At 32.8% G+C, this 16,576-nt stretch overlaps 1 protein-coding gene across 2 annotated transcripts in view; it reads left to right on the forward strand.

Moving 5' to 3' along the window:
• LOC108689601 (glutamate--cysteine ligase catalytic subunit) overlaps positions 1-16,576 on the forward strand; it is a 29,669-nt gene extending 13,093 nt beyond the window's left edge. The window contains exons 6-7 of one of the 2 annotated variants that reach the window (XR_001931838.1): positions 15,835-16,043; positions 16,134-16,576. The gene's annotated coding sequence lies outside the window, so the exon portion shown is untranslated. Of the gene's footprint in view, positions 1-15,834 lie in introns of both variants that reach the window. The other variant, XM_018196461.1, reaches the window with a different exon arrangement.

Here is a 16,576-nt window from a genome sequence, read left to right on the forward strand (position 1 = left end):
GGTTATCGTAGTGGATCCATTTTTCATCACCAGTGACTATACGATGCAAAAAACCCTTTCGTTTATGCCTGGCAAACAACATTTCACGTATGAAAAATCGGTGTTCAACGTTTTTCGGCTTCAGTTCATATGGAACCCAATTCCCTGGCTTTTGAATCATTCTCAATGATTTCAAACGATATGAAATTGTTTGTTGAGTCACTCCTAATTTAAGTGCAAGTTCTTTTTGCGTTTGGCACGAATCTTCATCCAATAATGCTTCCAATTCCGCGTCTTTGTACACTTTCGGCCTTCCGCTATGTTCTTTGTCTTTGACATCAAATTCACCGTTCTTAAACTTTTGAAACCACTCACGACAACTTCTCTCACTTAAGGCAGCATCACCATACGCTTCTACAAGCAATCTATGAGCCTCAGCTGCAGATTTCTTCAAATTAAAGAAGTAAATCAAAAGTTCCCGCAAATGACGCTTATTCGGCTCAAAACTCGATATTTTCGTACAAAAAAAGTATAGATGTTGATACAAAATTTTTCAAGGTTATGGTGTTGCCGGATATCCAATCTTACGATATGTCGTTTTACATCAAACAATTTTAACTAGTTTATTAGTGGTGCCTTTTGCAAACGGCGAAAACTTATTTGTACTCCCAATAATATTTCTTTACATTAGAGAACATCTCTTCGACTTTTTGACTTTGAAACATGTTATAGAGATGAGGATATTGAACTTTTCCTTATAAATTAATCTGCGGTCTCTTATAGTAAAATATATTTTATTATATTTTCGAAATATATTTACATAAAACTCATTCTCAAAATTTCATTATTTTCTGTACTTGATACCTTGTATATGATGGATAGTGTACATACATATTATATGTATATAGAATCAAAGTTATTTGAAGCTAGTATTTACATTTATTTAAGGCAAAGATTTAATAAATATGTTTAATATACACTCTACCTAGCGTAGATCTGTCTAATCTTTTTCGTATAATATTTATTCTTTTTAGTATATTGTAGACTTATTCATTTAGTAAGGCAAAGATTTAATTTAATACATAAAATGTATGGACATTATGCAGCCACAGAGCATGCACGTGGCCTAAGAGGATTGAACTGAACAATCGTCTTACTTTAGTAAGTACTTTATTTTGTTAATAACTTATTAATAATTTGTTAATAACGTTGATAGTGATCAACTAAAATCTTTTAAAGGATCTTACTCAGAATTATGATCTTGAGAACATATAATATGTCAAGATCGAAATTATCCAGGTTTGTTTTTTAAGATGAATTAAGGTAATAAATTAATTAACTTCTAAAACTTTCATTTAAATGTCGAGCTTCTCGTTTGAAATGAGTTGGTTGATTTAATTTTATTAATATTGAGTAGTTATTAATTTGTAATATTACAAATCCACTGCAGTTGGGAACCTGATAGTAATTCACTTTTGACGGAAGGATCAATGATTATGATTTAAAAAATGTATCATTTGATAATGGCTACAAAGAGAACCGAAACATTTAATAAAAAAGATTAACACTATGGAATTAATCTTTGAATTAAATTTAATCTCTGGCACCTTCATCGGCCTGACTCGAATTAGTTTTAAATTTGTTTAGTTTTATTTTTTAAGATTGTGAGTCTGTTAATATTGGGTATGGGAAAAAATTCGTGGCGATTTTTTAGTAAAATTAAAGTGTTTTTCTTAGAGTATTGAAATCAATTTATTTAAATCAAATATGCTCCATTATTTTCTATAATATTTTGCCATTTTTGGGGCAGAGCCATAATTCCATCACGATAGAACTTCTGTGGTTTCTGAAAAACTTCAAGTGATTTTCATAGGCCTTTTTTGAAGCTTTACACCATTAAGAGAGTCTGCAGAGATCTAAACAAATGATAGTCTGAGGGTGCTATGTCAGGGCTATATGATGGATGCATTAAAACTTCCCAGCTCTCGCAATTTTTGCCGAGTCATCAAAGATGTGTGTGGTCGAGCGTTGTCGTGATGAAAGACGACATCTCTTCTATTGATTAATTCTGGCCGCTTCCTCTCAATTGCTTGTTGTAATCTCTGCAATTGTTCACAGTAGAGTTCGCAATTAATTGTTTGATTGGACGATAACAGCTCATAGTGAACGATTTCCTTCCAGTCCCACACACACAACATTACCTTCTTCCTCGTCAATTCAGGTTTTGCGATTGCTTGCGCCTTCTCTCCTTTCTTTATCCACGATCTTTTTCTAGTTGGATTGTAGGTGATCCATTTTTCATCACCAGTTATCATTCTCTTCAGAATTGGCTCAATTTCATTCCGTTTCAGTAGCGTATCACAAATGTTAATTCGGTCCATCATGGTTCTAACACTCGTGACCCAAACATCGAGCTTCTTTTTGTATCTAGCTTTGTGTAAATGATTTAAAACTGTTTGGTCGATGCCTAGTTCCCTGGCACAGTGCTCACATGCTTATCACGCTCAACTTTTACCATGATTTTATCGGATTTTTCAGTGATTAATCGACCGGAGCGCGGTTCATCTTTCACATCGAAATTTCCAACATGAAAGCGAGCGAATCATTTCCGTGCTGCTGATTTTGATAGAGTATCTTCACCGTAAATAGCGCAAATTTTTTCACAAGCCTGTGCAGCATTCTTGCCTTTATCGTGATACTGCAAAATGTAGCGAATTTTTTCCTTATTTATTTCCATTTTCAAAATAAAATAACTTTTGATTCACTTCACCTATTTCAATCTTTTTCAGCTCAAAACAAAGGTTAAAATATCACTGTACGTCTAGTGTTGCCGATGCGATTAGTATTAGGTGTACAACTTTGCTTCCGCCGTTTTCCTATAGATGCCTTTAGCGGTAAGTGGTGGTCGAAATAAATAGATCATAGACGTCATATAATAAACTTGGGCATCTGTCAATCCCATAGAAACATTAGTCGATTTGTGTCTGCATCATAAAGTTATTCTCGATTGAAAATGACAGTTTACGAGCCAAATTCTCGTCATTTGCGAGAGGTTTTAATTTTTTGCTTCAATATGAAGAAATCTGCGGCTGAAGCTCATCGAATGCTCTCAAATACTTATGGTGAGGCCGCTATTAGTGAAACAACGTGTGGTGAGTGGTTTCAACGCTTCAAGAACGGTTTTGACGTCCAAGGTCATGCTCTGTATTTGGTGGGACCAGCTCGGCGTGATGTATTATGAACTGTTAAAACCGACTGAAACAATCACAGGCGATCGGTATCGAACGCAATTGATGCGTTTGAGCCGAGAATTGAAAGATAAACGGCCGCAATATAACGAGAGACACGATAAAGTGATTTTGCAGCATGACAATGCTCGACCCCATGTTGCGAAAGTGGTCAAGACATACGTTGAAATGAAGTCCTATCCCATCCGTCGTATTCTCCAGATGTTGCTCCCTCTGACTATCACTTGTTTTGATCAATGGCACACGGACTGGCTGACCAGCATTTCCGGTCTTATGAAGAAGTAAAAAATTGGATCGATTCGTGGATAGCCTCAAAAGATGACCAGTTTTTTCGACGCGGCATTCGTACGCTATCCGAAAGATGGGAGAAAATAATGGCCAGCGATGGACAATACTTTGAATCATAAATGTATAGCCAGTTTTTTACAATAAAGCCTCGAATTTCGGAAAAACGGCGGAAGCAAAGTTGTACACCTAATAGTTGCCGACTGCAGAGCATTTAATGCCATCTAGCGGGAAAAACGCCACGAACTTTTTCCCATACCCAATTTGATATTTTAAGATAAAGATGTATTAATAAAATTATACTTTTAATACCTTAGAAACTATAAGAAATCGCCAAGTAATTTATAAGGAAAAATTGATTAGTACCTTCATCTTTATAATACATCAAGGTAAAGGTCATCGAAGAGGTGTCTCTTAAAAGTTTATCAGAATTATTTATGCGGACTATACAAGAGCCTTTAATCTATCGTCGCATATTTATTTGTTTCGCTGATTCATGAAATCGAGGGAACGTTAATTTAGTAGAATTTGTATGTTCGGTTTTTACTTGAATTTATTTTTTGTAGATCAGTTTTGATGCGTTCTCATTCGCTGTTGTCCTCTTTCGAACTGAGGGAGGGTACACGAAATTTAGTTGTTGGCAAATCTAGATGATCTAATCTAATGATCGATGACGCGATTGGTCGTTACTATTAACTCTTTGAAGGGTATATTTTTTCTATCTGGATTCTTATGAAATCTTACAATTCTATGTTTTTTGAGTTGCTGATTGCGAATCTAAAGTCAGATTTCAAAAATTCGAAATGTTAGATCTGATATGGCTGTCATCATAATAAATTAGTGTAAATTTGAATGAATATGGCTTTTACGAAATTACTTTTTCATTTTTCGATTTTTTCAGAAAAATAAAAGTCCATATTTCAATGTTAGACATCTTCCTAAAGTTGTTGGAACATCTAGTTTATGCTTTATGAATTTATGAAAATGATCAAAAACACATTTTTGGGGGGAAGAGGGGTAAATTCCTTCTTTATTGGAAATCTTAGAAATTGTCTTTTATGAGAGACAATTTTTGTGCTCATATTCGTATTCATTACATTCTGTTTTGGATCGTATAAAACATAAAGTTCTTATAACATTGTAAAAACATTCAAATGTTTGTCAATTCACAGAAAGTAATGGGAAAAAGATTTTTTGAATTATTTTAAAATATTGTTTTTAAACATAATCTAACATCTAATAATAACATTTAAAGTAGGTCATATAATATTTTGTAGAAATATGATAGCTACTTTTATGCTTTAATGCATTCAAATGTTTTCCATTGCGGTATTCGCTTCAAAAGTGAGTCTGTGTGTGTGTGTGTGTGTGTATATATACATACGTATTACAATTAATAATTGTTTCTTCTGAATTGTATTTATACAGAGCGTTATAAAATAATATTACCGTCACAATATTACCGAACACAATATTTCCGAACATATTAAGAAGATAGATCAGTACATAGATATAAGAACCTTTTCAGAACAAAATTTGTAATATCGCTACAATAATGCTGCAATATTGCTACAATGTTGCAGCATTATTACTGCAACTTTTTTGCTGTAGGGGTTGTAAATTTAACCTAATCTACAATTTATTCTTATTATATTATTCACATCAGTGTTCGTTGCTTTATTTTATAATTTTTTTAATTGATAAAATCATGATTCAATTATATATTTTTATTAAATAATAAAAATAAAATTTGATTATATTTTTCAACAATACCTTATTTTTATCAATGCTTAAAGATGATTCTATGAGTCAATAATCGGTAATCCTAAGGGCGAGCGGGCGGGAGTGTGTGCGTGTGTGAAAAGACATTCTGCAAGGAGGAATCGTTTTTCGCGATTAGGAAAACACTGTCGCCACAATTTTTCAGCATCAGCAAATGAATCTCGACATTCACCCAAAATTAGCAACATACCGTATGCTTTTTCATTTGAATGAGATATGGTTGCATAAATCTATGAAAATTTCCAGAAATAAAACGAAATAGTGAATATTTATTTATCTCTGATTTACTTTTATAACAAATTATGAAAGTCTCTACTAAGGTTAAATATTTACGTGTATTACTGGGGCTCACACATTTTGGGCTCAGTCCGAGCTCAAAAATACTATTTAGTTTTTAATTTTATTATTTTTGGAATAAGTCTAATAAATTATTAAATACTGATTATGATGTAAATTCAAGTTATTGCATATACACTGTTAAATTTATAATATCAAATTATATCTAATGAATCATTTTTATAAGTCACTCCTACTCTCAACATGTATTATTAATTTAATTAAAACAATTAAGAAATTAGACATTTTACAACTCAAGAAAATGTATTAAGTTTAACTCTAATTTAGTTTATTATGTACTAAGTGTATACATTGATAATACGTTGTTTATTTTGAACTAACCATGGATTGATTTACATTTTGACACACACACATATATATACACACGCGCGCGCACGCACGCATGCAAGCACGCACGCACAAAAGGTGTAAATCTGATCGGATAACTTCCACGCGGTACACCTTGAGTAATGCTAATATTGGCGATACTGTAACTTTTAATTTTTTAATCTTCATTACTCGAGATTTACTTAATCAAAAGATGCTTTATTATTAGAGTTTTGAAAAGCTCTTAACATCGGCTATTAGATTTTAGAATATTATAATATCGAACAAAAGTGATAACAAGAGTCCGAAAATGTCTTTAGTGAAAAAAAATCTTTAGTGTAGTTTTTCTAACGGGTCAGTTTAGTAAAGATGATTGGATGCTAGCATGCATTTGACAGTTAAGAGAGATTGGTTGACAGAAGAATCAAAAACAAATGATCTGCAAGATATTATGGTTGCCAACAAGTCCAAAGTTCAAGTAATGAGTGCAGGCAAAGCATAACTACAATTGTAGGTAAAAGTATAAGTACAATTTTAGTCAAAGATGTGTTATATGTTTCGCAATTAACTACCAACTTATTATCCGTAAGTCAATTAATTAAAAATGGCAACGAAGTAAAGGTTGCAAAATTTATAACAAACAGAGACAGTTAATAGGAGTTGCGGATTTAGTTAGTGTATACAAGCTAAATATTACAGAGTCGCAGAAATATTTTCTGGCCGCTACAGGAGTGACTTGGCATCGCAGGTTAGGACATCTAAATAGCAGGGATTTGACAAAAATGAAAAATGGAGTTGCTAAAGAATTGATATGTAAGGGTGAAATCGAAGTGGACAAATATAACTGTATATCGTGCAATGAAGAAAAATAAGCAAGATCATCATTTTCAGATAAGGGTACCAGAGCAGAAGGATTATTGGAATCATGCCGACATATGTGGCCCAATGGAGGTTGAATTTATAGGAGGATCTAAGTATTTTCTAATTCTGATGAATGACTTCAGTAGAATGGCTTTTGTATACTTTCTAAAAACCAAGGATGAAGTATTTGATCGATTTCAAGATTTCAAGAGAATGGAAAATCAGAAAATTGCTGAATAAAGATTCTCAGGTCAGATAACGGAGAAGAATTTTGCAGTGGTATGTTTGAGAGGTTTCTAAAGAAGAGTGGAGTTATTCATCAGAAAATAATACCTTCTCCGGAGCAAAATGGTTCTTTAGAAAGAATGAACAAAATAATAGTTGAAAAGGCGAGGTGCTTATTATATGATGCTCACCTGGATAAAAAATTCTGGGCTGAAGCAACAAACACCCCTGTATATTTGAGGAACAGATCAATCGCATCTGATTTAAATGATAAAACCCCATTTGAAATATGGATAGGTAAAAAACCAAACATCTAAGTATTTTTTGAAGTGATGTTATGATTCATGTTCTACAGAAAAAAGGACAAAATGGGACAGAAAATCAAAAAAATTGATTCTTGTCGGTTACAGTGATACTGCCAAAGGATACAGATTGTATGATCTAGATAATAACAGTGTAATAATCAATAGAGATGTTGTCATAATGGAAGATACAAAGGAAGATGTTGAACGTTCAATATTCCCAAGATCAGCAAGTGAAGATAACTCTAGAGAAAAGAATAGATTCAGTAGGAGAAGAAATTGAAGAAGTAGAGAAAGAGAAGATTAGTGAAGAAAATATAACCACAGAAGTCAGAAGATCGGAGAGAACACCAAAGCCAAGAAAATTGATGATATGTAACGTACATGTATACAGAAATTATTATCAAGCTGGACAGTGATCCAATCATGGTTGTTGAGGCTTTGTCAACATCAGATGCAAAAAAATGGAAGCAAACAATGTCAGAAGAATTGCAATTTTTTGAAGAAAACGATGCATGGGAATTGGAAGATATGCTAGAAGAAGAAATTGATAGACTGTAAATAAATATTTAAAAGGAAGATTGACAATAAAAACAGTACAATATCGAACTAAGTTAGTAGCTAAAGGTTTCTCGCAAAGACTAGATATAGATTTTGATGAAACTTTTTCTCCAGTGATTAGGCACTCTACTCTAAGATTACTTATGGTATTATCAGATAAGTTAAGTTTAAATATAATTCATGTGGATGTAAAAACTGCATTTCTTAATGGTTATTCTTAATGGTGAAAGAAAGATTATTTATGAAACAACCTGAAGGTTATATATTATAGATAAAAGTAAAGATTTTTGAGATTAAAAAAGACGATTTATGGATTGAAGCAGTCTTCCAGAATTTGGAATGAAAGAGTAAATGAAAGATTGACAGACTTAGGCTAAAAGATCAAATTTAGAACAGTGTTTATGTATAAAAATTGAGAATGATTTAGTTATTGTAATTGCGTTGTACGTCGACGATTTTTTTATTTTTTCAAACAATTTTTCTGAAAGATAAGCTAAGTTCAAAATTTAAGATTAAAGACTTAGGTGAAGTTAAACAGTCTTGGTATGCGAGTAAATATTGATAAGGTTAACAATGTGGTAAAATCAAGAAAATTATATTGCTACTAAAAAAATTTGATATGCTAGATTGCAAGTCTGTTAAAATACTTATAAAATCAAAATTTTTGAGTCAGATGATAGAAAAATTGATATTCCTTATCAAAGATTGATAGATAGATTGATAGATAGATAGATCTTATGTATTTTGCACTGTTAACAAGACCTGATAAAGCTTTTAGTGTTAATTTCTTAAGTCAGTTTAATAATTCATATACTGAATCATATTGGAAATGTGCAAAAAGAATATTAAGATATTTACAAACTACAAAAAATTACGAGTTGAAATTTAAAAAGGATAATACTGAATTAGAAGGTTTTGTTCACGCTGACTGAGTAAACAAAAGATCATACAGGTTTTGTATTTAAGCTCTCGGGTTGTGCAATTTCTTGGGAAAGTACAAAACAAAAAACAATAGCTTTATCTAGTACGGAAGCATGTAAAGAAATTATTTACTTGAGAAAGAAACTTGTTACAGGAACTAACAGGAAATTTATACTATATCAATTTGTTTAACGATAATCAGAGTGCCTAGAAATTGTTTGCTAATATCATCCTATGTATCATAAAAGATTTAAACATATTGATGTGCGACATCATTTTATTAGAGAAGCTATTTCTAATATAATAAATTAGTAAAAGTTGAATATCTGCCATCAGCTGATATGCCAGCTAATATTCTTATAAAAGGATTAAACTCTCTGAAAAATATAGTATTATAAGTTTCTGAATATGTTAAGTGTAAGTATTAAGCAGCATTTAAGATAATAGGGGGTTAGAATATGATCTAAACATATTGCATATTCTATGATTGAGTTATGGCACTGTATACATTCTGTAATTTTTTTTGGACGTTTCTTATAATAAAAGTAGTCTGTGCTGAGAGCTTGAAGAAGTCGTTTCATTTAACACATACTAGGATTAATTAGCCACCAGTATTACGTATGTTTTTAATTTCAAGGGTATGGAGTTACTACTAGGAATTGATTCATTTATTTGTCTATTAAAAGGAGATTCTACTACGACCTTTTGTCTTGAATGGACTGTGGTATGACCATTTTCAGACGTCGACGAAAATTTATGTCTCCAACTCTCCGATTGATATTTTGATAGACGGTGAAAGATAAGGAGTTAGACTTACCCTTTGAAAACAATTTAACGATTGTTGATAACTAGTTATGTTTCGTAATTAATATACGAGTAACGATTAATTTTCCACGAAAAAAAAAGAATCATGGAGTCTACAGGACATAACATTACATTTATATATAATTGCTTCCAATTTTCTCAGTAACAGATAGATAATGATGAGAAATAATGAAAGAAGTGATAATATCATTACAATTACATTTAAGAAAAGTGAATATCAGTAGAAATTAATTTATTGAAATAAGTAGTGATTATGTAAGTGACACTAATAATTCAAAAGATAATAGTAATTATAATGATACAGATGAGACAGATATTAGTAATGTATTGTAAATGCGACAAATTTAAGTAATGCAGATATCAATTCTTTAGATGTACGAGATCAGTTAAGGAGGATCTCGCGTTTAATGAAATATAAGACAAGTCTATAATATAAATACAAGTCTATAATATAATACAAAAAAAGTTAATAATATCAATAATATTTAGAAAAAATTTCATTAACTTTTATCGTATCATTTTGAAGATATTTAATTCTAAATTTATAGAAATTTACATTACAAGTTGAAAATATAATCTTATTCTGTAGTTATTCTTTTTTAAATTGAGACATACTTGCATATAAGTCAACAATTTAAAAATCGATATAATTATTGTATAAAACAAATACTTAAGTTCGTGCTTGTAAAATTTCATTTAAACTGACCGTACAGTTTACAAGGAATTTATATTCTTCAATGAAAAAAGCTAGAACATATGTCAAATAGACAATGCGTATTATTAGGTGTACAACTTTGCTTCCGCCGTTTTTTTCCGAAATTCGAGGCTTTATTATAAAAAACTGGTTATACATTTATGATTCAAAGTATTGTCCATTGCTGGCCACTACTTTCTCCCATCTTTCGTAGCGTACGAATCCCGCGTCGAAAAAATTGGTCATCTTTTGAGGTTATCCATGAATCGATCCAACTTTTTACTTCTTCATAAGACCGGAAGTGCTGGTCAGCCAGGCCGTGTGCCATTGATCGAAACAAGTGATAATCAGAGGGAACAACATCTGGAGAATACGGCGGGTGGGGTAGGACTTCCCATTTCAACGTTTCCAAGTAGGTCTTGACCACTTTCGCAACATGGGGTCGAGCATTGTTATGCTGCAAAATCACTTTATCGTGTCTCTCGTTGTATTGCGGCTGTTTGTCTTTCAATGCTCGGCTCAAACGCATCAATTGCGTTCGATACCGATCGCCTATGATTGTTTCAGTCGGTTTTAACAGTTCATAATACACTACGCCGAGCTGGTCCCACCAAATACAGAACATGACCTTGACGTCAAAATCACCGTTCTTGAAGCGTTGAAACCACTCAGAACACGTTGTTTCACTAACAGCGGCCTCACCATAAGTATTTGAGAGCATTCGATGAGCTTCAGCCGCAGATTTCTTCATATTGAAGCAAAAAATTAAAACCTCTCGCAAATGACGAGAATTTGGCTCGTCAACTGACATTTTCAATCGAGAATAACTTTATGATGCAGACACAAATCGAGTAATGTTTCTATGGGGTTATGTATATGACAGATGCCCAAGTTTATTGTATGACGTCTGATCTATTTATTTCGACCACCACTTATCGCTAAAGCCATCTATAGGAAAACGGCGGAAGCAAAGTTGTACACTTAATAAATAAACATCTTACAATTTTTATTTTGTCAATTATTATTCAGTTTGAAAATATTTAGTAACATATAAAATTAACAATAATTACGTATAATGGCATATTGTTAATCTTTTTATTTCATTATTTTAATCATTTTACATATCATTGTGGCCGACTTCCTCTCTTGACGCATTTCCGAAATTTTGAAATCGTATCTCCGAATTTGGGGAAACCCTTTGAGGTACAAACGATTTTTCTAATGACGTAAATGAAATAAAAAAATCTTAAAGTTGGGCGCTGGCTTTTCACTTTTTGTTTAACTGTTTGAGGCACAAATTAAATAATGATCGGTACAAATAAGTACAAACGTCCTACGGTATTAATTTTTATTTTTGATAAAATTGGGCGCCAAGTTCACATCGGTCATACTCGGACAATGGTTTATCTAACGTACAGCTACATTCAAACATAACAATACAACATTTCTGATCGCGGATTTAGACGACAATTTATTTCAAAGAATAAACGCGAAAATAATCCGACTGAACGTAGATGGTCATCCTCATTAATTTCATACGAGAGAAACTTATTTAATGTTGAGCTGTGAGACAATATACAAACAGAAATGGCGAATCAGCAATTACACATGTTCAGGATGATTGAGAAATGAATCATAAGTAACTGGCGCGGAAGTAGATATCGAAATCAATAGATTCAGAATGTCAAAGCAAGAAAAATCAAACGAAAGAATATTGAATCAAATGCTCGTCGCAATCATAAGATGATCGCATAAGTAATATAGAAGTTAAGGCAATGAAAACGAAAAAGAAAGAATGAGATCCTTAAATATAACATATGGAACGAACATTCACAGATGTCAAAAGGCAGTCGAATAGATACTTAAGATAATTAGTAATAGATACTTAAGATAAATTAATAAATAATAGATCATAGGATACTTAAGAATAAAAGAGGCTTGAAATTTAATACCTGAGGTAGATGGATATTCTCAACAGAAATTACAAGAATTTGTTAGCGCAAGTACATACGCGATGGAAGAAAATTAACTTCGCTAAAAAATCCGCATTATTAGAAGAAATTTTAAATACGAAACTTAAGGGAAAGTTATTACTAGACTTTCAAACAAGGAACATTAGAAATTTCGAACAATTAAAACGAGAGTTAGAAATGGATCATCTTGGAAAAAGAGGTCATTCTTGCAACTCGAATTCAACGCATTGAAACAGAAGCCTACGGAAAACGCGCAGACGACGTTCTTTCATCACATCAACACAGTAGCGATGGAATTGTATGAGTCATTAATAGAGAAACGAGACATTGTCGAAGCGTACTACATTAAAAACTACACAAGACCATGCTTTATTGAATTTCGAGGTTAGGATTACGCGAAGATATCAAGATAATCGTGCGATCTCAAAAATATAATAATTTGTAAGAAGCAATTAATGTAAGTGCAGAAGAGTGACTAAAAGATTAGATCCAATTTCACATTCGATAAATAATGACTGAAATAGAAATAATTAATTTCCTAGTAACCAAACCATTCAATCGTGCAATATCACAAATGCGGAAAACCAGTACATTATGGCAAGAATTATCATACGAGTAGATATACGAACTGTATACCTTACCGAAAACCGAAAAACCCGCAGGGACAAACACTTGAAAAATTGTGCACTTACTGCAAAAAGACAGTAAAAATGATTGCTGCACGGACCATCGCAAAAGATACACATCCGCCAATCACGGCAGAAAGCAAATATGAAAAGGTTCATAAATATCATCGTGAAAGCGAAGCGACACAAGAAACGAAGCGAGAACGAAATCTCGCACACTAGTATCGACGAAAAAGGATCATTTAAAGAGACCCAATTAGCACATGAGCATCAGATTTCATAGATAATAGGAAAATCACGTACAAGTACGGGATTAAAACTCGACAATTCTGATAGAAGAAACAAAAAAGAACAAAATGAATTTTCTTCTTGACTCAGGAGCCACTGAAGATAGGGAATTTAAAGAGTAAAATATTAATAACAAATGAGCGCATGGCCCTTATCGAAGTAATAGGTCATAAAATGCGTACGCTGGGAAAAATGCGAGCAATTATATCTTTAGGAAGGCGAAAAATAAAGTATACAATTTACATAGTTAAAGATGATTTTTCGATAGAATATGAAGGAATTCTCAGAACAGACTTTTTATTAGGGAAGCACCGAGCCAAGTGTGATCTCGAAAAAGGGCATGTGCGCATTGATGAAGTAACATTGAAACTGCATCCGTGTAAGAAGATAACATTAACACCCTGTAGCGAAACCATCGTATGAGTGACAACAAATAAAAACCGAATTGGAATTGTTAACTTTGAGGAAACAATCCGGAATATTTATTGATTGTTGCCTGGTAGAATCAAAGGAGTATAAGTGCCCTATTAGCATATTCAATACGACGGAGACAGTTATAAACATAATCACTCAGCTTGCGTAACTTTAGAAGACTGATAGGTGAGTGACACAGCAATACATAAATGGAAGGAGCGCTTACGCAAGCAACTACGAACTGAACATTTGAATTCGGAGGAAAGCGAAGCGTTACAACACATTCGCGACGACTTTTGTGATATTTTCAGAATGATTTTTAAAGAATTTATCATTTTTAGAGAATGTATTTTGTACCACCACAGTATCACATGATATTAATATACATATCCATAGTAAATGTAAATGCTTCGGTAAATGTAAGATCATATAGGCTACCAGAAAAATATGAGGAAGAAGCAAATAAACAAATAAAGAAAATGCTCGAAGAGAAAATTATTCAGTATAGTACGAGTCAATGGAACGCGCCCTTATTGATCGTTCCAAAAAAAAAGATTGACGCGTCTGGAAAAAATAAAAATCGTAGTAGATTTTCATAATCTAAACGATCTCACTATAAGCGATTCTTTTCCATTACCAAATATTACAGACATTCTCGACCAATTAGGTAATGCGAAATATTTTTCAACACTGGATTTAGCTTCGAAATACTATAAGATCCCGATGTATAAGTATAAATAGCTTTCTCTACTCTCTGTGATTATTATGAATTCAATCGAATGTCGTTCAGACTAAAAAATGCGCCCACCACTTTTCAACATCTAATGAACTCAATATTAATTATTGTAGAATACAAAACCGATATAGTCGCATACGAACCAAATTATATATAATAAAAGAGCATAATAAATGATTAATTGAAATAATGCAACGAATGCGTAAAAATAATTTGAAACTTTATTCAGACAAATATGAGTTTTTGTGGAAAGAAGTGACATATCTTGGACACATTATTACGAAAGGCGGCATTCGACCCGATTCCGCTAAAATAGCGCTGTAAACAATTTTCCAAGAAAAATAAAAGATATTCAATCTTTTCTTGGACTTGCAGGAGATTCTTTCTAGATTTTTCTAAAATAGCAAGACCTCTTACAAATTTAACAAAGAAAGGAATGAAATTTGAATAGACAGCGAAACAACAAAATTTTTTCTAAATACTAAGAGAGAAATTAATCGACTGCATCGATAATAAAATACCCAGATTTTACAAGAAGTGTGTTAAGTGTAAAAAACCAATCACTTTGCAAGAATGTGTAAAAGTCAGCAGCAAATGTAAATTACGTTAAAGACGGTAATAGTGATGTAGACGAACATATCCAGACAACAATTCGTGCGAACTCATATTGCTTTTACACGTGCATGTCACATCGTGCCTACACAATGAAATCACTCCGTCCACATGATGAGGGCATGCGTACGAATACAATGAGTCGCATTATGCAATCACGTCATGCGCATATCGTGCTATTATCATGCTGCCCGCATGATAATAGCACGACATAAAAGAGACGTGCGTAAATTTATATGCCTTAAATATGAATATTTTTTTTTCGAATATTAAACTATAGTGCCAGCAGGCATGCGAGCGATATAAGTCTTAAATGAGAACGAATTTGCGTGCGTTCTTACACATCTTACACGAGAATACTCGCACGTATGCACCCACAAAGGGATCATTGTGCGGGCATTTTATGCGGGCATGCGTGCGACCAATGAGTCTCATATGATGATGCAAATGTGTATATATGCATTAACCATTAATAATGTTGATACGGATTGTTATGAAAACATACACATTAAAGATTGTAATAAAACAGTAAAATTTAAGTTAGATACAGGTGAGAGTAAATGTAATACTAGAAGCAATTTATAAAGAATTGAAGTTAGAAAAGAAACTGGAACTAGTAAAAGCTATTGTCACGGCCTATAGTCACAAGTTAGGAGTTTTAAACTCATGCACACTTGAAATTGAAATCCGTAACAAAACGTATTCAGTACAGTTTGTTATTATGAAGTTAGGTTAAAATCAGCGCCACTGTTAAGCAAAGAAACATGTGAAAAATTAAATTTAGTAAAGTATACCCAAGCAAAATACGGCGAAACAACCTCTACTTGATTTTCTATTAGATCCCACCATAAGCGCGACGTGTGACGATTTCAAAACAATGTTTGGAGATGTTTCAACGTAATCCAGATGAATTTTTGCGTCGATTCATTACTGTAGACGAAATATGGATCCATTACTTCACACCGAGACGAAAGAATAATCAAAAAAACAATGGACTTCACCGGAACCAATTCTGAAGAAGGCGAAGACCATAAAATCGAACGGAAAGGTGAGGCCATAATTTTTTGGGATGCACGCAGTATAATTTATATCGATTATCTTCCATCGAAGCAAACAATCAATAACAATTACTATGTAGTCTTATTGGACCGTTTCAACAACATTTCAAAGAAAAAAACGTTCCCATTTGACGAAGAAGAAAGTGCTCTTCCATCAAGACAATGTACACGTACCCGACACCGATGGCCAAATTCAACGAATTCTATTATGAATTGCTTCCCCATCCAGCATATTCGTTAGATTTAGTTCCCTGCGACTATTTTCTGTTTCCAAACTTAAAGAAATGGTTCGGAAAGAGATTCACCAGAGAGCAATTCATCGCCGAAATAAAGGCTTATTTTGAAGACAAATCATATTACTCGGACGGCTTGAAAAAGTTGGATCAAGTGTATCGAGCTGAAAGGAGACTATGTTGAGAAATAAAAATGAATCGATCAAAAAAAATGTGTTTTACTATGTTTTTTTAAAACTTATTGACTTGCCTTCGTATAAGTACGAACAAAACTTACAGAATTAAATTTT

This window comes from Atta colombica, unplaced genomic scaffold (assembly GCF_001594045.1).
Source record: "Atta colombica isolate Treedump-2 unplaced genomic scaffold, Acol1.0 scaffold271, whole genome shotgun sequence".
Lineage (NCBI taxonomy): Eukaryota > Metazoa > Arthropoda > Insecta > Hymenoptera > Formicidae > Atta > Atta colombica.